This window comes from Fukomys damarensis, unplaced genomic scaffold (genome assembly GCF_012274545.1).
Source record: "Fukomys damarensis isolate Sample0158 unplaced genomic scaffold, DMR_v1.0_HiC HiC_scaffold_7, whole genome shotgun sequence".
Lineage (NCBI taxonomy): Eukaryota > Metazoa > Chordata > Mammalia > Rodentia > Bathyergidae > Fukomys > Fukomys damarensis.
The window spans coordinates 10,253,001-10,279,429 of NW_022900919.1; the positions used below are offsets into that span (position 1 = coordinate 10,253,001).

Sequence of the window (26,429 nt, forward strand, 5' to 3'; positions counted from 1 at the left end):
TTAATCAGATATAACTTGAAAATATTTATTGGCAGGCTATGCCTTCTATTTTCATTCTCATTATTGTATCTTTTGAAGTAAAATTTTTGAATTTCAGTGAACTTAATTTATTGAACAATTCTATGTGTCAAAGCCTTTTTATCATATCCAAGAAAATAATGTTTAATTTGAGAGGAAAATATTTTCCCATGAGTTTTTAATCCAGAGATTTTATCATTTAGCTCTTATGTTTTGACTCGTGGTTCATTTTCTGTTGATTTTGTACACCCTGTTTGTTTAAAGTTAACTACATTTTTTGCATCCATTATCCATTTTTCTTGATGTCAGTTGTTGAAAAACTATCATTTCCTGATAGGAATACCTTGATACTTTGCTTAAAAAAGATCATAGATATAATAGTTAATTTATGGAGATTTTTGCTGTTCCATTGGTCTAAATGCTATATTTACATAGCTCATTATAACTTCTTCATTAGTACTGCTTCCTAGTAATAATTTTATAAGGTAGTTTGGAAGGTATAACCTAAAATATCCTCTCAGATTTTTGCCCTAGTTTCTGGGACTATGAATATAATGAAATATCATCTCTTCTTTAAGCTTCATTACTTGGCAAAAATAATTCTGAGTGTATAATTAAGGATATAAACTTGTTGACTTATTTAAATAGGACCCCCTTCATATGCCTAATCTAATCGCCTGAGTACATGAATGGCAGAATTTTTGGAAAAATAGTAGAAGATGTCCAGGATATTCCCTGTGTGAGAAATATGCAACATCCTGATGTTTTCTCAAGGATGGAGTAGGCTATGTGACAGGAAATGCAGTGCATTCTGGAGGTAGAGAATAGCTATATTAATCACCTTCTCCATCACTGGAACACCGTGCCCTATTCTGGTAGAAGGACATGGCAATGCAGAGCTGCTTAGTGTACTGTATCTGGGAACAGATCAAAGGTACAATACAAAGGAAGAAGGGGCAAGCAACCAAGTGTAGTTCCCAAGTTCATGTTTTCATGACCCACCCAGACACACACAGCAATGTGTTTTCAGCAGATTCCAAGGCTATCAAACTGATACAGTTAGGCTTAACCACCACATTCTACCCCTTGCCCACTTAAACACATCTCCCTAAACCATATTATTCACCAAAGAAATAAGAGGTCTTAATTTTAGTTAACATCATAGAACTAGTCTACATAAAACTGAAATCCCTTCCCCCAAATCTCAACAATTTCAACGTTGCTAAAAAGTCAAGTCAAAGTCTTCTTGGAGACTCAAGGCAAACACTTAGTTGTGAACATCTTTAAAAAAATCAAAAAACAAGTTACATAGTCCCAAGGTAAAATGGCACAGGGTAACTATTTCCCTTCTAAAAGGGAGCAGTAGGAGAGTGAGAAAGGGCACCAAAGCAAGACCTAAAACCCAGTAAGAAAAACCTTATATCCTATGTCTCCATTTCTAATATTGGAGCACAAGGTGGAAGATGTGAGTCCCAGAAGACTTGGGCAGCTCTACCTCTATGTCTTCATGGTTGAAACCTACTAGGTTTCTCTCTTGGACTTGCTCTGCTTAATGCCTCTGCTTGCTCTGGCCTACTGTCCATGTTCCTAGCCTTTCCAACACTTCAATGAAACTTTGGCTTTATTTCTGCAGATTCCTACACTGCCTGTTCAGGGCTGACTTTCTTGGCCTCATAAGTTTTCCATTGAATTCTGAGTAAAAGTTTCCATGACCCCATAATTCTTCCATGCTGCATGGATAAAAACACAAGATCATATGTAGGATGTAAAATTCTGGTGTAAGTGGAAACAGTAACAGCTAGGATCCTTTGACTGTGATTGCAGTGGCTCCTGAATGCCTTGATGACTTAGCATACTGAAATGAATCCCAGGGAAACGATTTGCTAAGTGGCCCTTCTCAAGTAGGGAACCCAGGGACTGTTCTCTCAAATGAAATTTTGACACTTTAGTACCCTGAAGCCTTGGAAGGGGTGGGGTCTTGCTGACTTTTCAGATAGTCTTAAGTCATCTTTCTTCTTGTCCTCGCACAATACACTTGGTTTCTTTTTAATAGTGCTAATTCCTTAAGTAATCACACTTCCTTTAGCCCCAACTTTGTGTATGGTTCATTTTGGTTCAAGATATAAGGTTTTTAATATTTTTGTTCTGAATTTCCCCCTAAAACTCTCACTGGAAATCTAGCAAAAAAAGCAGGCAATGGTATCTGTGCCACAACTTGAATATTGAACTGCCTTGAAAATCCTTTTCCAGAAAATCCTTTCCCAGTGGACTACATTTAATCTCAGCCTCCTTCAAAATCTTGGGCATAAGCAAAATATAATTTTTTTTCAGACTACAGCACACATGGCCTCTAGTCTAACTGTCAATAATTCAAAACTCATTATCTTGGTCTTTAATGTCCACAATCATATCAGCATTCAAGTCTTCTGAACTCCTACCAAGATCACCCATGAAGCTCCTTTACAATATTCCCAGTCTTCTCTAACTCCCATCTCTAAACCTTTCCAAATTCTTCTACCAGTTCCAGTGTCTTCTAAATGATAAGGTCAGATGCAGTAATGGAATTGATTCTGTTTTTAGTACATATTCTCTGTGTTAGCTTTCCAATCCCTAGGACACAATATTAGACAGGCACACACTGAAGGAGGAAGATCTTAATTTGGTTTTGGAAGTTTAGTTCATGATTCAGTGTCTGTAAGGCAGAATCATCATGCCTAAAGGACATAGCTAAACAAAGCTAGGAAACAAAGCAAAGGCCAAAGAAGGAAGGAAGGACGTGACATAGACTGCAAGGTCCTGTCTCTATGATCCACCAAGATATACCCAGATGTACTTCTGGAAGTGTGCTGTTCCCTTCAGCAGATCCCAAGCCAAGTGAGTTGATACAGTTGAGCCAAGCCAACACAGCAGCCATCCACTGACAGCCACAGTGTGACAGGCACTTCATCTCTATCCCAAGAACAAGGTTAATTTCTCCCATTACAACAATGAGCTTTGTACTGGCCCCTGAGATAAATGAGGACAAAGTTGGCTGTATCACTATTTTATCCCTATGAAATACTGAACATAGAACCCAGCCAAACTATGATGGGCTTCTGGTGTACAGACCTGTGATCTACTAAGTAGATTAAAAAGAAAAACTGCTAAATTTGTTGTAATTTGTTATAGGACAGAGGTAAATTAATGAAGGCAGTGTAACTGCTCCAATCTTTTTTCATCTTTTCAAAGTGATGTGGATATTCTAATTTTATTTTTCCATTTCCATTTTGATACTCTTAATTTCCAGGTTGCTGAAATTGTTTGAGTGTTTTTCAACTTTATTCACCATTATACTGGAATTTTGGGGAAGATGAGTAGATGATCTAATTTTTTTGTAGCCAGAAGTCTATTCAATAAATAAGAGTTTCGATCAGATGTTAGAACTGGGCTTAATAAGTTCATGAAAAATATATGTAACAAATAAAAATTATTAAATAGGAAAGAAAAAAATAAATAGCAAGAGTACAGGCTTTTTCATATAAATTAAAATTAGCTAAATACAAATATTCTAAATATTCCAATTAAAATACAGAGAACAACACAATGAAGAAGCAAGATCTATCTATATACCACCAGCAAGAAGCACAAAGTAAGTAAAAAAATAGACATATACATTCAAAATATAAAGATGGAGCTGAGGATGGTGGTACACATCTCTGATTCCAGCCATCTGGGAGGCTGAAGCAGGAAGATAGCCAATTCAAGCCTAGCCTGGGAAACTTAGTGACAAAATAAAACCCTGTCTCAAAATAATGAAAAGAAGTGACAGGAATAAATATGAGAAAAGGGGAAAAAAGGGAAACAAAGTCTTTGTAAATAGGGAGGGGTACAGGGGTTGAACGGAGGGCAGGAAAATAGGGAAAAAATAAGAACCAAGATATATCATGTAAAGGTGCAAATTCCCAAGGATGATTATTATATTATATACCTAAAATGCACCAATAAACCTAAAAAAAAAAGAAAAGGGGAGGAGGGAAGGAAAAGGTGTTGACCATGTAGACTATAACTATAAATATTGTGATATACATTTAGCTGTTAAATTAATGTTTATTTCTCTGTATGAAGTTAAGAAAACAATAAAAGTGTCTAGAGATACAATGCCAAGAACCTGGATCTGTTCCCCAACAGCAAAGTAAAGTAAATAAAATGTTTAAAATATAAGTACAAGGATGAGAAAATAATATTGCATATAAATACATTTACAGTCAGATAATATAAATTATGGAAAAACAAAGAATTTAAAACTATGCACTTCACAAAAGATATCTTTTTCTATGCCTAAAGGCTAATACCAAGGTGCAGGGTATGTTGTTTACTCATGCAACTGTGTACTCTAACATGCAAACCCAGTCTATTAAGATAGGCAAGCTCGATGAACGGAGACGTGATGATTACACTTTGATCTGATAGTGTGTCACCAACCAGCACTGTACAGCATTAGAAACGGAAATTCTCGTTTCTTTTAAATGTTTATTTTATATAGGGCTTTCATTGAAGGCCTTTTGGGAATTGAGAATTCAGAGGACCATTTTAAGAGCAAGTACTGAGCCATCCAATATCACCGGATCTGAAGTGAATGTAGACCAACTTTAGGAATGCAGAAAGAGATTAAAAACACAGAAAGAGTGGCCTAAGCATGCTCTGCCTAGAGAAGAACAAACACATCAGGCTTCTGCTCAGAGCTGGAGCCTCACTTCTCAGGAGCTGAAATTCAAAACAGCTGAACACAGGAAGATACACTTTGCTGAAATACACAATGGAAAATTACCTAAACATGCTTAGCATTCTTTGTAAAGGGAAACAAAAGCAAATAAATAAATGAATAAATAAAAACAGCTAAATGAAAACTCGCTTCTCATTTGCAAGCAAAAGACGACAGTCACATGGTTAACAAAATATTCTGTATGTATAAGCATACTAAAATGCAAATTGAATTGGACACAAAATTTTTCAGCATTCAACAATAAAATACCATAGAAATACGCATATATATTTATAAATTTGTGATATACAGTTGTGATGCACTGTATTGCTAAATAGCTTACTTTTCTGATACACAATTCATACATTCCTTGAAATAATATCTGAAGACATGTATATCAACTAAGATAAATAAATTTATTATTACCACTTTAGATTCAGCTAGAATTTCTATAAATATAAGTAATTCTTGATAGCAATATTGTATGTGGTATTGAATTTTAATATAAAAGATTATGCTCTTAAGAAGCATGTGAAGCAAAGAAAAAGCCACTAACAATAAATAGAATTAAAGACAAATTTTAAAGAAGAAGTAAGAGAATATTCAGTGGGGCAGGAAAATGTGTCTAATTCTTAATTTTCATTAGAACTTACATTTATTTTTAGAGCAATAAAATTATAGACCGTCTTTGTAAAGCTCAAAAGTAATCGCACAAACTTAGAGTAAGGTGGTTATCTTGAAAATTCTGAATTAGAAGTAAGGGAGTGGAAATCAAAGTCTAAATAAAAATTTTCCAAACAACACTAATCAAAGTGTAATCCCCCCAAGAAAGCAATACACTAAAAGTACAAAAAACAAAACAGTTGAATAACTTAAAAATACATAAGCAAAGATTACATATTAATGATGTATGAAAAAGTCCTGGGAGTTGATGTTTCACCTTGATAGTATAGTGCATATCATTCGTAAGGCATTATGTTCAGTCCTTAGCACCACCATATAAAGGAAGGAGAGGAGGGAAGAAGGGAGGGAGGGTGGGAGGAAAGAAGGAGTGTACTTAGTTTTGACAAACCATTCAAGTTAAAACAAAGAGAGAAGAAATCACTGCTCAGTTTTACTTTACAGGACATTCACATAAAGAAGATCAAAAATGCCACTGAAATTAAAATTGCAGTTGAGCCCAGTAGAACATACCTATCATCCCAGGTACTTAGGTCATATCACCAGTTGGGGACCAACCCGGATAACTTAGGAAGACCCCGCCTCAAAATAAAAAATATAAAAAGTGGCTAGGAGTGGCTTGGGATATCACTCAACACCCTCTGGTTGTGAACTCCAGTACCACAAAAATTCCATCTTGTCAAATCAAATCTAAATTTCTTTGAGAAGGGTAAATTCAGAAAATATGCATTATTCTATCAGAAAAATGTAGTAAAAATGATACATTAGAAGTAACATAATTTGAAGCACATTAGATTCATAAAAGCCAAAATAAACAATAATATGTAAAATGTAGGAAACAAGGACAGATTGAGTTTATTCTGAGAATTCCAATTTGATTTAACATTTCAAAATCATCCAATAGAGTTGGCCTAAATAAGATGAAAAAAAAAAATAAAAAGTTGTAAGTTCACCCAGATAAAAACTTCTGATAAAATTTAGGATCAATTTCCTAATAAAAGCCATTTGCAGTCTAGGAATAGAAACACACATTTAAAATCTTATCAATGGTATCTCTAAAAGCTATAGCAAATATACTAAATGATAAAAATGTTAAAAGTTACAGAAAAGTCTAGAATTTCAGGCTACGATGAGGAGTGGATTTAAAAGTGCTTGTGATTACCACATCTAATAACCATAAACTGGAAATCCTATCCAGTACTTACTAACATAGTAAAAGAAAAAAAAATCATTATTAACAGATATCTAGTAAACATAAAAGAAAAAAAATTCGATATGATAGTGATAAGAATACTGTTTTAATTAGCATTCTGTCAGAGGGGAAAATCCTGATAAAATCAACTTTAAAAGGGAAAGATTTGTTTTTTTTTTTTTTCAGCTTTAATTGAGTTTATTGGTACATTTTAGGGATACAGTATAGTTACATTCATTGCTGGGATCTTGTACCTCTACATGACAAGTCTTGATTCTCATTTTTTCCCCTTACCTCTGCCCTCCCTTCACCCCCTCCTCCCCTCCTCATCTACAAACACTTTATTTTCATCTTTTCATTCTCTCACATTTTTTTCTTTTCCCTTTTTACTCTTCCCCTACCCATCCTACCTTCCCTATACCTTTAGCTGCTTTCTTCCCATTTCTAAATGTCAGTAATCATGTTTTCAGAGGATTCGGTCCATAGTCTCTTGGCCTTGTTGACTTTGGGACTTGGGTGACACAATAAATCATGGTGGGAAATCATGGTAGATAATGTGCTCATCTTATGATGGCCAGGGAATAAAACAGTGAAAGTGAAAGGAAGAGGCCCAAATCCCAATACCTCCTCCAAGGGCGTGTCCCGAGAGACCTAACTTGTTCCCGTTAAGCCCCAACTCCCACAGATGATGTCACTTCCTAACAGCACCACAGGCCAGCGACAATTCCCCAACAAATGGACCTTTGAGGGATATTCTACATCTAAACCATAGCAGGTATTAAAGTGTTCAACCAGATAGCAAGATAGTAGAAAACTGTAGCAAATAGTATAACTTTGGAACTAGAAAAACAAATATTAGCTAAATAAGGCAAATGGCAGAGAATGCTTGCTATGCTACATAAATGGAATTATTTCCACTAAGAAGAAGACAGGCAAGACAAGAATTGATATATATTATAAACATTCTTTAAAACCAAAATCTCTTATACTGAAGTGCGAAAATGATTCTGCTATTTTGCATTTCCTAGCTATGATAGTAATGTGCAGAATGACACTTTCCAGACAAATACACTTAAGGCAACAGAAATTTCAACTGAAATTGAATGCTAAATACAAAGATGGGATGTTCTCTATAACTTCCGGTCTAGACTGTAGAGGAAAGTATATTTAGAGAAAAGGGTGGTCATGAAATTCATTAAACTAAATACATTGGGAGTAAGAAAAGAAGGTATCTCTTTTCTTCTTGTATTACTCCTCTTACTACACAACTCAAGATTCAAAGGAGAAAGGGATAATCATTTCATTTACAATCATTACTTCTAAATAAATAATTGCAAGTGCTAATAGCTTTGTTGGGAGCTTAAAATATGTGATTTATTTATGATTCATAGCAGAAGAAGATGGGATACTACTCTTATATATCCAGTTGAGAAAATATAGCAAGAGATGGAGAAACGTCACAGACTCCTCTACTGGAAATGTCTCCCAGGAGTGGAGGGATTTTCTAGGTGGGGGGGTGGGAAGTTTCCCACATAGTATTTCTGTTCCGATTATTTGCCTCCACTATGAGTTAGATTACTTGCCTAAATCAAGCTTTCACTTCCATTCTACACGTGGAAAAACTATTTAAAATAAAACTAACTCAAATCAATGTGACAATTTTTCATATTATAGTTTAATGATAGTTGCTGAAAAGTTCTCCTTGAGCCCTAAGAAATGAGTGTTTCAGTGTCAAAGAGGAAAGTACATACATTTTTGGAGCCCTTTGATAATTAAGAGATATTAAAATTGTCTCTGCATTCATGATGCTGTGGGTTGCATCTGGGTCGGGCTGCCTTATTTATAGGCATGATTGTGACGAGCAGTATCTCCAGTTTAATTATAACGAGAAGATTGCTCTCGTGAAAGGGAATAATCCATCGAAGGCTTCATTAAAATGAAACATAGTTTAACTTAGTAAGAATATTTTAACCTTATGACAAATCCTGTCTCTCCTAATTTCTTGTCTTTGTACTTCTGATCTCAAACTTAGCCATCATATCCATTATTTATATTTTTACCCTATTCTTTCATTTTTCTGAACAGTTGCCCGGCATTACGAAATTGAACAGCTTGAGATTAGCATTCCACGTTTCAGCCCGAGAAGCTTGACTGTTGAATACTATATTATAGTTTTGCTATTTATCTATAATTAAATGTATAATAATTAGATAAAACGCAGGATTTGAAATCCATCTTTCAAAGTAATCTAATTTATATTTATCACTTCATCATTATAAAACGTACCGATGATTACTAGAATCTTACATATTAAGAATGAAGAATAGATTAAAGATAGACTTTTATCTTTTCCTTGGTTATTTGATCTCACTAATTATACATTTAATAATGATCAATTACAAGTTAATGTACATAATTGTTTTATTAAATCTAAATCATAGTTAAACGCTTATTTAATAACCCAAGTTAGTATTGCCCTTTAATCTCTCCTAGTAAATTGGAGTTGCATTGATTCACCTAAAATTTTAAAGGTTTTAAATTATCTCTTGTTCTGCTTTCTGCCTCTTTTGTCTTGAATTTTAGAGTAAACCAATCTCAGAATCAAGGAACAGCAAAAATTGTAGAGTTGAAATGGTTGAGTTTATTTTGTTTGCTGTTTTGAATGCTAATTTCTAAGAGTAGATTTAATACCTTTCTGTGTAAAGTGGTATAGTAATAACTTAAAAGAACACATATTTTTCACTTAACCAAGACCTATTCTTAACTACTTCTATCAACATAGGATTCCATCTTCAGGCAATGCTGAAGGTTGATGTTTTCATTATTCTCTGTAACGGGAGAGGAAATGGAGAAAGGACTTTAGTAAAACGTTCTCTAGGTAGTGAGTGCAAGAGTCAGGCATCAAGACTCAGCATGCACTCAGCTCTATATTCTTAAATTCCTGGCTTCATCGCCTTTTGTTTTCAATTTATATGTTTCTAAATTCTGGGAGACACCAATAAAACTGATAAGGTACTTACCACCACAGTACAATATTTCCCTTTTGAGAAAGCTATGACCTTATTTCTGGTCATATAGCAAATATATCTAATTAAGCCACGTGAAAGGAGGATTTTCTATTTACCAAATCACATATGACTTTTGAATTCTATTTTTTATTACTTATAAATTCATCAGAGCTGTATTTTCTTTTATTTCAAATAAAACTGGGAGGCCAAAGCAAATTCATTTTACACGATTGAAAGATATTTTAAGAAAGCACAAATTAAGGCAATAAAGTGCATCAAAAGAAACAGAGGAGTTGGAACTAGATGTGTGAGTATGTGTGCTTATTCACACTTTGGAAGAAAAGTGCAGTGGCTCCTACAAGCGTTAAAAGTATTAAATGTGCAAAAGCATTTTACAGTTGAGTAAAATATACTAAAGCAGCGGCCCCTTAAGTAGCAATGTTCTCAAAGCCGGGAGAAGGTAGCCAAAGTGTCAAGGACTCCTCCTTGCCAAATACTAGGAAAGGCATTTTGTATATATTCTTACCTCATTTCCTTGATGACCTATGGAAGGAAGTGTTAGACATTTTAAAGTTGAGTGATCAGTGACTCTGAGAAGCCCACACTAACCACTGAGAGAGTAGCATGCCCTTTTGGAAAGCCAAATCTTATTTAATCTGCAAGTTTTTTTTTTTTTTCACTTCTTCAAGTAAGAATCTGATAGAATCAAAGAATTTAAATATTAGAATGGACAGAGCGAAGCATTTGATTATCCTTCATGATCCAAACATGACATTTTTGCTGAATAATATATGCAAGGGGTATACATTCAGTATCTGTATCTGTAATTTCAAGAGAATAATCATCAACTTGCTAGTATAGCAGAAGGCACATAATCGGTTATTATGCAGACACTGATGATTACTGAAATGAAACTTTGACCTGTGAACTACAAAACTGATCTCCACACCTGATATCATTAAAGTAATTTCTGTAATGGTGTCCAGTTCGTGTTTAGATAACTGATCTTTTCCGTTACGCATATATAACATCTGGATATTATTAACAGTTCTCTTAAAAAGTTTTTACTTTTGAACTGGCTTCAGAATCAAGTTGGTTTGTTCTAGTTAATGTCAAAACGTAAGATCTCACTCTTAAATATGACTTTGAACATTTGAAAAATGGTGATCAATTATTTGTTTAGAAAGAAAAAAATGGGTAAGCACAATTCAAGACGTCTTAAAGTGGTCGCCTTTGACAAATCATTTAGGTTCAGTACAAGGAAAATCAGTTTTACATCATTTAACTCTGGAGGTGCAGCAGCTCATTTCCCAGAAATGTCCTTTGGAAGGCCCCTACGCTCCGAAGGAGATGAGCTCGGTTTACCGCTCAGGCCTGGGGCCTGGCCCCCACTGCGCTGCACTGACTCATTTGGTTTCCTCGTGTGAAATCTTCTCTAGATGGCGGACCGGAGAGAAGGTATCTGGAAGATGATATGGTGAAAATGGTGGTAATTTAGCAGCAATTTTTGTGGATACTATACCCCAGTGGGAGTCATTCAGTTCCCTCGAAAGAAAGAGCTTTGATCAAAGACCCAAATAGAGAGGCTTATGCGCTCAACATGGAGCTAAGTTGAAGAAATGGGTAAAACACACAGAGCTGATTCCAACCTAACAGATGAAGCTTGGCACAAGATGTTATGTGGATATACAGCGACGCAGAGCTGTACATTAAATCCCAACGGGCTGCCATCATCAGTATTCCTCTCCTTTCCTGTTTTCCTATTTAGGGAGAGCCCGTAAGGAGACATGAACTCAGAATGATGAGTGAAATAGCAATAAACAGAGACAGAGCAAATGAAACTAAGCTCTCTGTCTTGCAGTTTCTCATTGCTCCTAGTCAAAAAGCGGAAACCTATTGACTTTCCAGAGCGTTACTGGGATCTTCCCTGTTCGTTGTGTGATTCTGATAACTTTTAAAAAATTATTTTGAGTCCAACTGGGCGAAGACTTTGTCTTAACCCATCTTTAAGAATGCAGAAGAAAAAAAATTAATCACAAGAGATACTCAATTTTTAAAAAACTGTAAAGCATAGCTGTGCTCCATTCATTTCCTTATCAATTTATTTATCAAACCAAATTTAGTGAGCACATATTGACGGTCACCTTGGTTCCTGTAATGAGACTGAAAATCCACTATCCTGAAACATATGAGCAGAGCAAAGAGGCAGGTTTGAAGCATGCAAAGTCAGAAATTAGTAAGTGAGAAATTCTTCTAGTCCGTAAACCCATAAAATGCACAGAGAAGATTTTTCTTATCAAAGCAGTCAGAACAACATTTTTATTCTCAGTTATATAACTGATGATACAATGCAGCATTATAAATGTAAGAAAGATGAATTTTCTTTTTCTGAAGGAAATTTTCACAAAATGCAATTCACTGGAACTCCTCTGCTGGTAAGATGTAGTTGTATAATAGTACTATCATGGGAACATCGGTGTCGGGAAATACATGCAAGCAACATCCTGGAAAGAGTCTATCTGGTTTACCAATATTCGGAAAATTTGCAAAACACAACCAAGAACAATCTGTAAATCTGAAAAGAGCTCTTTAATCCATGACAAACAAAGACTGACAAAAGATTCTACAGGAAAGTGTGAACTACTCATGTTTTCTTTGAAAAAAAAAATGACACATTGATGGCAAGATAAAGAAATGACTGAATAAAATGCAGAGAAAAGTGGGGGGAAAGCGTACTGCAGCTATGTGTCAGAATATGTCAGTGGGGTATTCTGGTTTCTTGAAATTTTGTGATCGTGTCACATTTCTTCACTTTTAAAAAAATCATAAAGTGTTTTGGGTTGTTTATTCATCCGAAATAAATATCCCTGTTGTGCCTACTTTTGTATTTATAATTCTAGATTCTATTTCTTAAACATAGTCTTTTACATCTTAGAAGCAAAAAATTATATAGAGCCTTAGAATCAAGTCCTGTATTTTTCTATATCCTGCTCCAGTAAAATACAGAGGGCTATCACAGAACTCACTGCTGCTAGAAAGCAGGTGCTTTTGAAGGCTCATTATTTTCTGTTGCAAGGTTCTGTCACCAAGGTCCATAACAACTGCAGTCACATCAGAGTTAACCCTATTTCCTTTTGAGGTCTCTTGTTGGTCAAATATCCTTCTACTCAGATTAAATTACGGCTCAGCACTATCTGTGTAACAGACGGCTTGATTAAAAATTATTGCTATGTTTCAAATAATATATACCTTTGAAACAATTAAGTTTTATAATTGTGCTATTTTAATTTGGAATTACTTGAATGAAATCTAATAGCTACAGAAACTTTTATTTTAAAATCCCAATTCTAAATCTTTCAGTTGGCTTTCTAGTACTATGGCAAATTACCTTGTAATTAACTTGTAAGAGGAAAGATTTACTTTGGTTGGGCTTAACATAGAAATGATATGCCACTAAAATTATATAAATTATTCAAATACAAGAAATTTGAGAAAAGCAGACATAAATACATTACAGAAAGTGGTAAATCTCTTTAGGGCAAAATTAAAATATGTAATAAATATCTCTAGCAGAGCAGAAAAATTAGAGACTGGGACTTCAAAAAAAAATCATACAGCTGTTGACCAAAAATCTTCAAATTTCGATAAAAGAATATAAGTACAAATGCAGAAAGCTCAGTAAAACTCAAGACAAAATGAAAATCAAAGTATACTAAGCGATTGGAGCTGACTTGACTAAAGGAAAAATGCAGAAAACCGCAAGAGAAAAGTCACATTGCATGCAAGGGTACAATGATTAAATGCACTCCTGTCCACACATCTGATCCAAAAGAAAGCAAGCCAAGATGACTGAAAAAACATCCCAAGAATCCTGTAGCCAGCAAAAGGATCCTTAAAAAATAATGGCATTTTGAGTAAAACAAAACAATACCACCATCAACAACAACAAATGCAAAGCATTGCTAGTAGCCTGGGTTACCACAAAGCAGAAAGACAAACAAAGTTCTTCAGGAAGAAGGAAAATAAAATGAGATGGGATGCAGTTCTTCTGTACAAATGAAGGAACTTTTAACTTGTACTTCCTTCCCTTCCCTTCCCTTCCCTTTCCCTCTTTATTCCAGGGATTGAAATCGGGTCCTTGAGCTTGCAAGGCAGGTGGTGGAACCACTGAGCTAAATCCCCGGCACTGAAATAACATTTGAAATGGAAATAATTGGATACATTTTTCAGAAATTATCTTTTCTCTTAATGTCTTTAAATACATCTTTCTGTTTAAAGTAAGTATTCTTATATTCTGGAGCTCATAACGTGTGTGAATGAAGACTGTAGCTAAAGGATAGAAAGGGGTTATGGATGGAACTATGAAATTATAAGGATTCTACATTTTCTATGATGTGGCATAATATCACCTCTTAAGCATGCATTTCTAATGTGTGATATACGTTCTAAAATTAAGCCAAAATGTATATCTAAAAATAGTGTGTATATATATATATATACATGTATGGAATTTAATTAGAAAGAAGGAACAAAAGAATAAAAAATACATCAAACTAAACAATCAAGAAGAGTAAAAGGACAACCTGCAGGAGGAAATTTTTGCTATCACTCCTGATCAAAAATTAGTATCTAGAAATGTGAAGAATGTGCAATGTTCACCCCAGAATACAAAGAACCTAATTAATAAATGGGCAAATCAATTGGAGAGACCCTTCACCGAAGAAGCACAAATGAACAGTACGTAGAGCAGAAAATGTTCAACCTCACTAGCCATCAGGAAAATGCAAATCAAACTTTCTTTCACATTTCTTCTCATCAAAGTACCACTGAAACTACAGGAAAAAAAAAAAAAGAACAGAAGAAAATAAATGCGAGTAGAGAAGGAGGGTGTAGCAGGGAAAGGAGCCATTTTGCACTGTTGCTGGGAATGTAAACTAGTACAGTCATTATGGAAATCAGTATGTAGGTTTCTCATAACACTAAACATAGAGTTACATTTAATTCAGCAAGGCCACCCCTTCACATTCCTGAAAGAATTAAAGCAAAATATTGCAGTGATTAATACATACCCATGTTTATAGCAGCATAATTCATAACAGTTAAGTAAAGAAACCGCTTAAATGCTAGTCAACAGAGAAATGGATAAAGAAAATACGGTATAGATATTCAATTGCAACTTATTCAGCAATAAATAAGAATCAAATCATGTCATCTGCACCTAGATGAAACCAGAAACTGCCACGATAAACAAAATAAGAAGAAAGTGAAAAATTGTATGTTTTTTTCTTGTATGAGAAGCCCTGAAAATACACCAATAAACTAAGAGATAACAGGAAGCTAGTATGTAGACTTTCGGAGAGGGGAAGGAAAAGAAGGTAATGGAATTCAAAATTATCAAGCTATGTTATATTGCTATCCCAATAACCAAAAATAAGCCTCTCTATTCTGTATCACCAATGCACACTAATAAAAAAGAGGACACTAGAAAACCAGAAAACAAATGAAAAAGAGGTGAAATTACATCAAATATTGCATTAAAAGATAGTGAACAAAACAATTTAATTAAAAGTTAGAGAGTTTTGAGAATAGCTGGAAATGAAGAACTAATAGACATCACCCATAGCAAACATATCAGTAAAGCCAAAATGGATAGGAAATATATAGAAAAAGAAAGGAATAGTGTAGGCCGAGAATATTAGAGTGACTACGTTATATTAAATAATGTAGCATTTATAATATTATGAATCAAATTTAGATTCACAAATGCTGAGCTATCTCCCTGTCCTTTTCTGTCCTTGTGATTGTAGCCATCTGGTAGAAAGTGAAAAAGAGCTCATTGAACTTTTGATTTGCATTTGCCTAATACCTAAGGATTCTCTGATACCTAATGATTTCATGAATTATTGGCCATTTATTTATATTTTTCAGACACAATCTTTATTTTTATATATGGTTATATATGCCTTTCTACTTTCCAATTATGAGTTTTATATTCTGGTTCAAAGTCATTATGAGATACTTTCTAAATATTTTTACTTATGTTGTATGCTATCTTTTTCATTTTAGTTTCCTATGGTATAGAAGATTTGCTGATATTGATGTAGCTCAATTTATACATTTTTATTTTGTGATTTGTACTTTTAATGCCATGTTTCAAACTTTATTGCTAAACACATGATCATGTAGATTTTCTTCTCAAATTTCCTTTGTAACATAAATCTTTTACATTCAGATCTATGATTTATTATCAGTTAAACTACTGAATATATTGTGAAGTAGATACTCAATTTAATTGTTTTACATATGGATATCCAGACATCCAAGCATTATTTGTTAAAAGAAAAAAACTATTTCTACATTCAATTGTCTTAGCACTCATTGAAAAATTAGTGCATTGCGGGGCATGGTGGCTCATTCCTGTAATCCCAGCACTAGGGACGCTGAGGCCAGGAGTTCAAGACCAGCCTGAACTACAGAGTGAGACCCTGTCTCAAAAAAAAGTTAGTACATGTGTATGAACATTAATTACATTATGTTCATATCTAGATGAATACATCTCTAGATGAACCAAATGATCTTGAATACCACAAATTTTTGGTGAGTCTTAAAAAGAGAAGGTATGAATACATTAACTTTGTTCTTTTTCAAAAATATTTTTGATTTTTCATTGCCATATGACTTTTAATAACTTTTCAAATTTGGCAAACTATATAATTAGGAGTTTGAAAGACAAATGTCATAATCTCACTAATGCTGATTTTTCTAACTATTGAACATATCTTTCCATTGTTTTTAGGTCTTTAATTATTTTCAGCAAATTTGTAGGTTTAGTGTAAAAAATTGCACTTGTGTTTCTTAAATTTGTGTATTTTGTTCTTAATGATATTGTTATAAATGAAATTATTTTCATAATTTTGTGTTTGAGTTGTTCATTGCTAGTAAATGGAAATTCACTTGATTTTGCCATGCAGATATTTTCTCTGTGACTTTCCTGAACTTGTTTATTGTTATAATGACTTCTTGTGTTTCTTATAATTTTCCCTATGAAGTATAATTTAGTCTGTGAATAGCGATAGAGCTGTCCGTTGGGATCTGTAGGGAATTTATTGGTTCCATTGCTCCTGTGAATATGCAAATCCAGGAATGTTCATGTCCTTCATATAAAATGGCATAGTATTTGCATAGATCTATGTTCATCGCCTATATATTTCAAATCAGCTCTAGATTACTTATCATATCTAATATGGAAATTTTATGTACGTAGTTGTTATAGTATATTAATTACAGACTTCTTGGAAGAGAAATGTCTGTCCATGTTCAGTGCAGATCCACCTTTTTGCCCAAGTATTTGAAGGTGATGTCAGTTGGTTCCACAAATGTGGAAGTCATAGATCTGTATTTACTTCTTGTCCCCTTTTAAAATGTATTTATCTTACATAGTTGTTCCAGATAGAAGCAACACCAGTGTGCATATAAGAAATGAGAGCAAATATTCCAGGCTTACTTTTTATCTTGGGGGAAAAACATTTAGCTTTTAACCATTAATATTATTTCAATTATTTTGCTAGGTAGTTTTTAGAAGGGTAATTTAATATCTTTTATTCGTAGTTCGTTGAATATTTGGCAGTGAAAGTATGTTGTACTTTATCAATTTCTCAACGTTGTACTTTATCATTTTTCTTAGTGTCTTTGAAATGATCATGTGAGCTTTGTTTATTTTGAGGTATAATCTATAAATACTGTGAATGTTTAACATGTCTTAATTACAGTAAAATAGCATTGTCATTATTGACTCTCTGAAAATTCTCTTTCTTTCTTGCATGTCTTTAATTGCACTGTCCTGGGCATCTGGATGTCCTGAATGAATCCAAAATGTTTCTCACTCATAGTCATTTTGAATTTCTGGAAGACGCAGAATTCTCTTATTCCAAATGCGGTGAATGAAATGGACGAGGACACACCACCTGCTGAAATGAGCTGGCCCTTCTGCTGGATCGTACTTCGCAGCAGTCGTCACTGTATGTTTTGATCACACTTTATAAAGACATTCACAAGAGGACTTCCAGAACGGCTTCAGAAAGCGGCGGGAACAATGGGATAAGTGTGTCCAAAGAGAGGAGGAGTGTTTTAAATGGGATTAAAGGCGATGTGGCCTTTACTCGAATAATTTCCTAAATTTAAAAATTGACTGTACATATTCATCAGTCTTATATAAAAGGATGTTTTACATTGATCAACTTTGTATATTTCAATATACATTGAAATACATGTATACATGAAATACATTTTACTCAACGTGTATAATTCTTTTATATATTGCTGGGTTCACTTTGCAAGCATTTTGTTGAGGTTACTTCTGTCTCCATTCTTGAAAGGGGTTGTTGTCTTCTTATCTTGTCCATGACATCTTTATTTGGTTTCCGTATTAGGGTAGTTATGTGACTGTATGAATTGGAAAGTGTTCCCTCATCTTTTGCTTTAGGGAAGATTTTTTAAGGGAGTTTTTGCTTTAATTCTTGAACGCTTGGCAGAATTCAAGGATGATTACAGCGTACCTGAGTTTATTTTATGAGAAGGGTTTGTTTTATTAAAAGGCAACTTCAGCATATTTGCTTTTTTTATTAAGCTAATATTTTCTATTCCTTTGTCAGACAGCTTTGATAATTACATCTTTCTAAGGACTTGTTCATTTTATTTAGTTCATTCATTTTCTTTCAAAGTCCACTGTAATTAGTTTAAACACTATATAACGTGTGACTCGGGTAAAGCAAAATTTTCTTAAGCAATTTCCAGAGGGTAACTGACAAGAAAAAATTTTAACTTCACTAATTTAAAAAGTTCATAATAAAACAACATTGAAAAGATGAATCAGAAATATAGACTTCAAGAAATACTCGTAAGACATATATCTGGCAAAAATTTACATTCCAAGATATTTAACTAATTGTCATAGCAAAATGACAGTAAGGAAATACCTCAGGTAAAATAGTCACAAACATTATGAGGTATTGCGTGAAGAAAGATATACAAAATAGCAAGTAAATGAAAATGTGTTCAGCAGAATTATTAGTGTATTTTAAATAAAACTATAAAGAGATCTGTATACATAACATCATAATTGTCAAAATTAAAAAGACTTACAAAGCCAAATGATGTACTAAAGTATGTAAAACAACAGAATTCTCATAGATAATTGTTAATTGTCAAATTATAGAACTTCTTTGGAATAAGTTATGGCAGTTGCTTTCAAAATGTAACATTCACCTGTATTATGCCCAGTAATCCTCATCTTAGTTAATTATTTGAGATTAAAACACATGCCAGCATTATTAGCAATAGACAAAAACTAAAACAATTGGGGCACCCATCCGCAAAAAAAAAAATCATGTAGCACATACATGATATTATACTACTCCCCGACGACAAAAGGAATGAATTTATGCATACAACATACGAAAACAAACTATAGCACATACATGATATTATACTACTCCCCGACGACAAAAGGAATGAATTTATGCATACAACATGAAACAACATGAATAAATCACAAAAACAGGAAATGAAAGAAGAGAGAAATAAGGAGTTTCCAATATGTGGCATTCTGAAACTGAGTATCAGCTCTTGTAATTGGAAAGGCAGCAGCGTGTTTGTCTGCGAAGGTGACGGGAAGTGGCATGAAGGAAATTTCTCTGGTGATAATATTCTGAGGCATAGATTGATTTGTACAAGCGAAAGCATTAGTCAGAATTTATCAAATGGCACATTTAAGATTTATGATTTTAATATGCTCTTTTGCCATAAAGAAAACTATTCTTAAATATTGATTTTTTTTTAGCTCTTTTTATTTGTCTGGGGTGAATTTTACTGATCTGAAACTTCCTGTGCTATGCACGAAAGTCACCAGATGGATTGATGGGTGGAAGAGCAGAATGGATAAATGTGTAAAGATGTGGCAAAGCAAATACATCCAAATGACGAATGTAGAACAACACTGAGGTGTAATGGTATTCCTCATGTGATTCTATCAACTTTTCTGTACTTTTGAACACTTTTATAATGATCCTTTTAAGGATGAAGGAAAATACAGACCAGCATTCCATAAGCTCATGGCTTACAAAGACAGATCTCAGCAAATGACGGATACAGTGGTGAATGCAGAAATGATAATGTGGTTATTGCATGGTGGGGGCACAGAGGCGAAAGTCACTGTCATAGTAAGAATTCAAGTCAAGTCAGAGGAGTTTGGACTCTCTTGCATAACAGAGGTGCTGAAATTGTGACAATTTGGTTAAGAAATATCACACTAAGGGCTATATCTGGAAGACCTTGTAATAGTCTATGGGGCTACTGGGAGGTGGTTGAACCTTTAATTAGTAGGGAGTCATAGAAATAAGGTGACAAGGGTTGTGAACGTGAAGGATATATTGGAACCCCAGACTCTTTTGGGGTGTTAGTGAGGACTGAACCCAGGGCCTTTACTCTAAACTATACCCACAGCCATTCTAATTTCTTACCTTGAGAAAGAATCTCATTAAATCGCCAATTTTCCCAAGCTGAAGTCAACTCCCAATCCCGTTGGGGTGACAGCACTGTGCCGCCTTGCCCAGCTCCCAGCCCATTCTCCTCTCTCACTATGTTTCCTGGCCATCATGCGGTGTACAGACATCCTGTACAGTGTTCCTGCCAAAACGTACCATACCGTGACAGGTCCAAAGCGACAGGGCCAACTGCTCATGAACTGGAACTTCTGAAACTGCGAGGTGCAGTAAAACTTTTCTCTATTTAACTTGATTTATTTCAAGTATTTGTAACAGCAGAGGAAACTCGATGAACACAGAAGGGTGCAAAAAAGCACTGGCAGCTTTTTCTATTTAACCTGTCTTGGAATTTTGAAATTCGTCAGAAATGGCATCATCCTTTCTGTAACCATGGTGTGTCTGTCTTAAAATGATCATTACTCACTGGACAATTTGAGGTTTCCGTAAAAGGACCAACCAAGCACCCTGGGCTGTACTGTAGAGCGCACTTCCGGTTCCAGCTCCTGCCTCTCAGCACGGCCATGCACCATGCATTCTTGCACAGGACAGAGGACAGTGGGCATTGCCTCGGCACTGCGACTTATTGTTCTCTTCTCAACACTTCCAAACAATATTTTCAGGAGGTCTCCTTAATTACTTTTCAAAAATCCTGTGTTAATTTCATTGAAGAAGTGCTAATGTGTTGAAATAGAACACAGAAATTCTTACATTAAAGCCGTGCTTCATGACAACTTACCTAGAACCATTATTCATTCACCTGGGTGCAGCACTGAGTTAGGAAAGCTTATCATTGATGAAAGACCTTTAATCTAAGTGTAACTATGTAGAAAGAATGATTTTTTTTTAACCACGTTACTTAAAGTGTAAGTATAAGTAAATTTCAGAATGACAATGTTAAGCTATTAAGTAACTTGAAGGTAAGTTGAAGGTAAGTTATTCAGATGTTAATGGTATATAAATATCCAAATGTGAATTATAGCAAGATTAAGCATTTATTTCAAATTTTTTAAAGCTGAGAAGCACTCACTAGTACTGCTACTCGGCACAATTACCCCTGATGGAAGAAAAAGGAAAACTCATGAAAATACATGATATGATAGTGGCTGCCATGAGTAATCGTAGAGTGACAAGATGAAGTGATCCCAAAACATACCAGAAACAACTTACTGCACAGTACTCTCCTTAGCTAAAGCCAGAAAACACCCAGATTATACAAGGGAAAACTATAAACTACTTCATGATCCCAAGCCTCCAGTACTATCTGCAATCAATTTTGAAGACTCGACATACATCTTATATAATATTATTGAGGATTCCACTCAAATTTTCAGTGTCCTTAGTCATTTACAAGTGAATCAACTCCAGCAATGAATATAACGTAATGAGCGTTCGCCATTTAGTAGACCATTTCCAGCTGTATGTATAGCCCTTAAAACATGGTACACAGATACGTATAATCTGAGCAACAACGTGGATGGGACTGACGTGTCACGAGCTCCTAGGTTTCAAGGATGCACGTGACTGACAGCAATGCTGCCAGCCGAATAAAGCCACCTCCCTGGAAATGCATCTTCCTCTGTGGGCTGATTCCCACACCCATACTGAGGAGTTAATCTCTTGCCATTGGCAAGAAACAAATGCAGCCATTCTCCCGTTGACATATAGTGGCTACAGTGTTATAGATTTTTCAAAGGAAATAGATTCAAGCTCTATCAGACTGAAGGCTTAGCAAATAATAATCACAGATTCTTCTCTTTAGAGCCATTTGTCCTCTTGCTCCTGATTTTCATCAATTCTCTGTAATTTTCACCCACTCTGACTCAGGATCATGAGTTATCATTGCTTGCCACCGAAACACTCCAGGGCAATTTGTCTTATTGAAACATGGGTTGGCCTCATGGCTGTGAATAATCGTTCACTCTCTAATATATCATATATTCTCCAAAATTCCCTTCTCTCTTGAGGAGGACATAATGCTGTCCTCGAACTGATGGAGCCAGAAATTAATTGTTTTCTTGCAGTTAGAAGAATGCTGTGGCTATTTTAACATGTTCATGTTTTACATTTGCACCACATCGAAGGCATTTCCTGAAAACCTAATAAGTAAAATACACCCCTGTGTAAGAAGAAGCACTTTGGCTTAGAAAAGAACAAGGCACAGGACCGGAAGCAGCACTAGGATAGACAAAGCTACCAGATTGAGCAACTCTACCTTTATCTCTACCTTCCGTTGTCCCCCCGTTTTGGCTACATCTGACTGTGCTGAGAATACGTTAATATGAGTTCTATAAGAGTAGTGTTTTTCAATGCTTATAGAAATTGTATATTTAAAAACGAGGAACTACGATACACTTTACAATCATACACGTCTTTTAACACTTGTCAGAAATCCCCATGCCAATGGTAACACAGCCAGGTGTTAATGGGGTGGTAGGCATTGCTGACGGCCAAGCCCAGGCCCCAATGCAAAGCTTTAGTAGTCCACATGTGCCATTTCCCTTCAATTCGTTTTCTTTGATGATGGTATTTTAAAAAGAAACATATTCATAAAAATATGCATAGCGGCATTTGGGGCACCTGTATATTTTTGTAAGGAAAACATTGAAGAAGTTAAATGCACCACAGCATAGACACATGAATTAAACATTTCTTAAGTACTCATGGACACATGAATTTTAAAAAGCTAATTTTTCATTAAAGAAGTCTTGGAATTTGCTGAACAGGAACTATTTGTAAAGTAATTAATTATTAGGCAACAAGGGCCATGCTCGTTTGGATTATAAAACACACTAATGAATTAACAGTGGACAAATTTCATCCCAAAACTTAGTCCCAGTGGGCATTTTGTATGTGAGATGCAACCACTGATGATCTGTGGACAGATTCTCTGGCCACTCCTCAGAACAGCCAATGGCATTGTTGGGCAACAATACTGACTGTAACCTGCACTGAGCAGAGGCAGCTAACAGTTCCTGTAGTTTTCCAGTCCTCTTAAGAAGCTGTGCGCTTTCACACTGGGGACTTTAGAGCAAGTGAAGCAACACACAGTTTTGGCTGTTCTGGGATAGAGTCACCAAACATGAAGCCAGACATAAAATGCTTTTATGGAGAGTATTACATTTGATGTTATGTAGGATTAAATCTTATAAAACATTGATTTTTAAGTTTTTATTGTCACTGCGAAATACATAAAATAAGATTTATCATGTGACATTGGAACAAAGCCAAGAACTAGACCCTATGATTTCTGTCTCTGTGCCTTTGTATGAGTTACTCAGACATCATGAGCCTGAACTGGTTTACTTCCAATGAGCTTAATACTCCATGTGGAGCATGGGTTTGCCATAGAGAAGACCCAAGGCCTGTGGCTAATATAGAGCCAGGACATACAGAGAGCTCAGCTAACTGTTATTCATCTCTTTCCTATTTACATATTTAAATTTAATAAAGTATTTATACAGATAATTAATACTTATCTATTAATTATTTATTACCAAAATCGTATCGATGATGGAATTGAATAAATGATCAGAATGTAATATTTTGAACATAAAAATTATCTTAATTCTATGAAATTATTGCAATATATTTCTAATTAGAACAGTTTTTAGATTGTCCCTTGGATCGAGTTCTATTTTTTAGCTCTGTCAGTGAAAATGGGTAAGTACTCCCTATCACAAGTTTATAATGCTTTCAAATAGTATTATTATTATTGTTATGAATTTTTCTGTGTCCTTCACATTGTATTTCGGTTTAGATAATGTTCTATGTTACATATATACTACTTGTCACACATACCTCAATTTGAATAAGCCTTGAGTCTTTACGGTGCAAGGTAAAATCTACACCCACATACACACAAAAATGCAACCTCATTTCCTTCTAGCTAGAGTCTTCTTTGATACACTCATTAAATAGGTGGTGCAATGATTTACAATGTGCATTGACTGAGGTGAAGAAAATGCTCATTCTTTCAGCCAGCATTCATGTGGCTCTTACATTATTGCCATCTTTATTCTTGAGAAATAGCTAAGGAAATCTGCAGAGAATTTTTAGCGTTCAGAGGGTCTTTTTGTGTAAATTATACTGGGGTTGTCATTTACTTATTGTAATGCTCTTTTCCCATCTGAACTGCTCTGAGCCACACTGAAGTTTTGATCCAGGGTGGCTAATTTATAGTTTTTAAAAGAGAAGAAAATAAGTGAGGGAAAATGACATCTTAGCATTTTTTTTTTTATTCACTCAATTGGGAACCAATTGATTCCGATGCAATTGAACTGAATACACAAATGAACTGGCCCTAACATGGCTTATAGGAGCACATTTTAAAAAAATGTGTCTCAGTGTATTGAAAACCTTTTAGTGCAAGGTAGGGGGTTCTCAGCCTTTTTCAAACCATGACCCTATATTCAGGCACACTCAACCAGTCCTCTTCAGATGTGCCGAAGAATCCTTTGTTCTCCTTGCTCTTCGAAAGACCTGCTCACAGAATCCTACAGTGAGACACAGAAGATGTCATGGGAATTAGCACAAAGGTTACAGGGTGCTCCTGACACATGAAGAGGTCCTCGCTGCACATGACAGAACAAATCCACTTTAACAGAGAGGAGGTCAGCTCCTGGGAATGGGGTCCAGCCCCGTGACACCTTGCACCCTGGCAAGTTGCAGCCAGAGGACCCTGAGATTGAGAGTCCTCATGTCAGTGGCACCAGCTCCCTGGCTCCGGCCCTTGTGATGGTCCCACAGCATGTGTTTAATTGCTGTTCGAGCAACACTTTGCAGCTGGCAACCCAAACTGTATGGGATGACTCTCAGTTCTTCCATTTTAGCTCTCTTGATATTTTGAAGAGACGTCATCCCGGCTCTCTTGTAAAGCCTCTACATCTAATTTGCATCAGGTAAAGGCAGCCCAGGCATGTGTTTTGACTTCCTGCCTTTTTTCGTTTCTTTATTTCTTTATTTATTCATTTTCTTGTCTAAATAACACTTCTCCTGAGAATTAAGTCTAGCACCTGCAGCGTCCCAGGATTTTAACACTATGCTTAGGAATGACCAGAGCTTGGGCAGTGGGAGTATGAGGTCAGCTCAGAATGCTTTTCCTGGAGATTGACTGTATATAAGATCACCCCAGGTTGCATCTCCACAGCTCTTACCTCTAATCCATTTTCCTTCCTTGATATTAGCAGTATTTATAGAGGTGTTAAAAGCATGTCTTCATGTAAACCAGAGCTGGTAAAGCAGAAATCAGGCTTAGATTTATTCGGCTTATTTTCAAGGCAAATCATTATTTGGTTGTTAAACTAATTTCATTCCCCACATAATTTATACATTTACTTTAAAAAATAGTAGAATATCTGTTACACCCTCTAGAATTGAGGCTAACATTTCCCTATTCTCTTCAGTTGAGATGTGTCTGGAAGTAATTTTTTTAAGCCTAAAAATTATGCCTTAGGATTATTACATCATAAAGGACTCTAAGGATGGAGGCCAGTGATGCTAGAGTCATCCTCCTCTTTCAGAAGGCATGAAAATATCTCTAAAAATCCATGCCACACCCACTTATATAATACCATGACTTTTTTTTTCTTTTTGACTACTCTTAGCAAAGCTGGACTATTTGTTCTTTTCTGTATGCAAGAATCACATTTTATTATATTTGTCTAATTTTAATGGTTGATTCAAAATGCATATCCAGAATATTATTAGCAATCATATCAAGCAAGAGACTTCATCAAAACTTGTAATAAAATCATGTTTATTTATAAATTCATTAGTCCTAAAATTGATCACATGATTCACTAGTTCTTAAAGTAGTTATTCTCAATTCCAGCATATTATTTTACAGATATTTTGGTTAGTATTTAAGACTCTTCTATAAATAAAAAAGTATATTGCAAAATAAAATCCACCATAGAATTATGCTTATAAGTAATACAGAAATTCTCTTTAATGCTTGACATTATAAAATTAGCCTTATATCTCTCTGCCTTCCCAGATATCATAAAGACAATATGCATCTTGCTAAGAAGCCCCCAGGGTTTTATAATTTATACTGTTTTCTGAAGTCTTAGGAGCATATTATATTGTCCTTTCTGAAAATAAACATATTGGCAATGTAAATATTAAGTCAGTGTATGGCAATACAAGTACTATGGGCAACGTTTCTTTACTCAAAGCATGAAACTTGGGAAGAGAAGAAATTCTCAAGACTTGCTTTGTATGAAAATGTACACAGTACAGGTAAAAGT

At 35.0% G+C, this 26,429-nt stretch overlaps 1 long non-coding RNA gene across 1 annotated transcript; it reads right to left on the bottom strand.

The window, feature by feature from the left end:
- Positions 1-24,484: 24,484 nt before the first annotated feature.
- On the bottom strand, positions 24,485-25,588 carry LOC104850771. The gene is made up of 3 exons (XR_777062.1): positions 25,516-25,588; positions 25,335-25,410; positions 24,485-24,674 (listed from the first exon to the last, which is right to left on the bottom strand). It is a non-coding gene; the product is annotated as an uncharacterized LOC104850771 (long non-coding RNA).
- Positions 25,589-26,429: the final 841 nt, after the last annotated feature.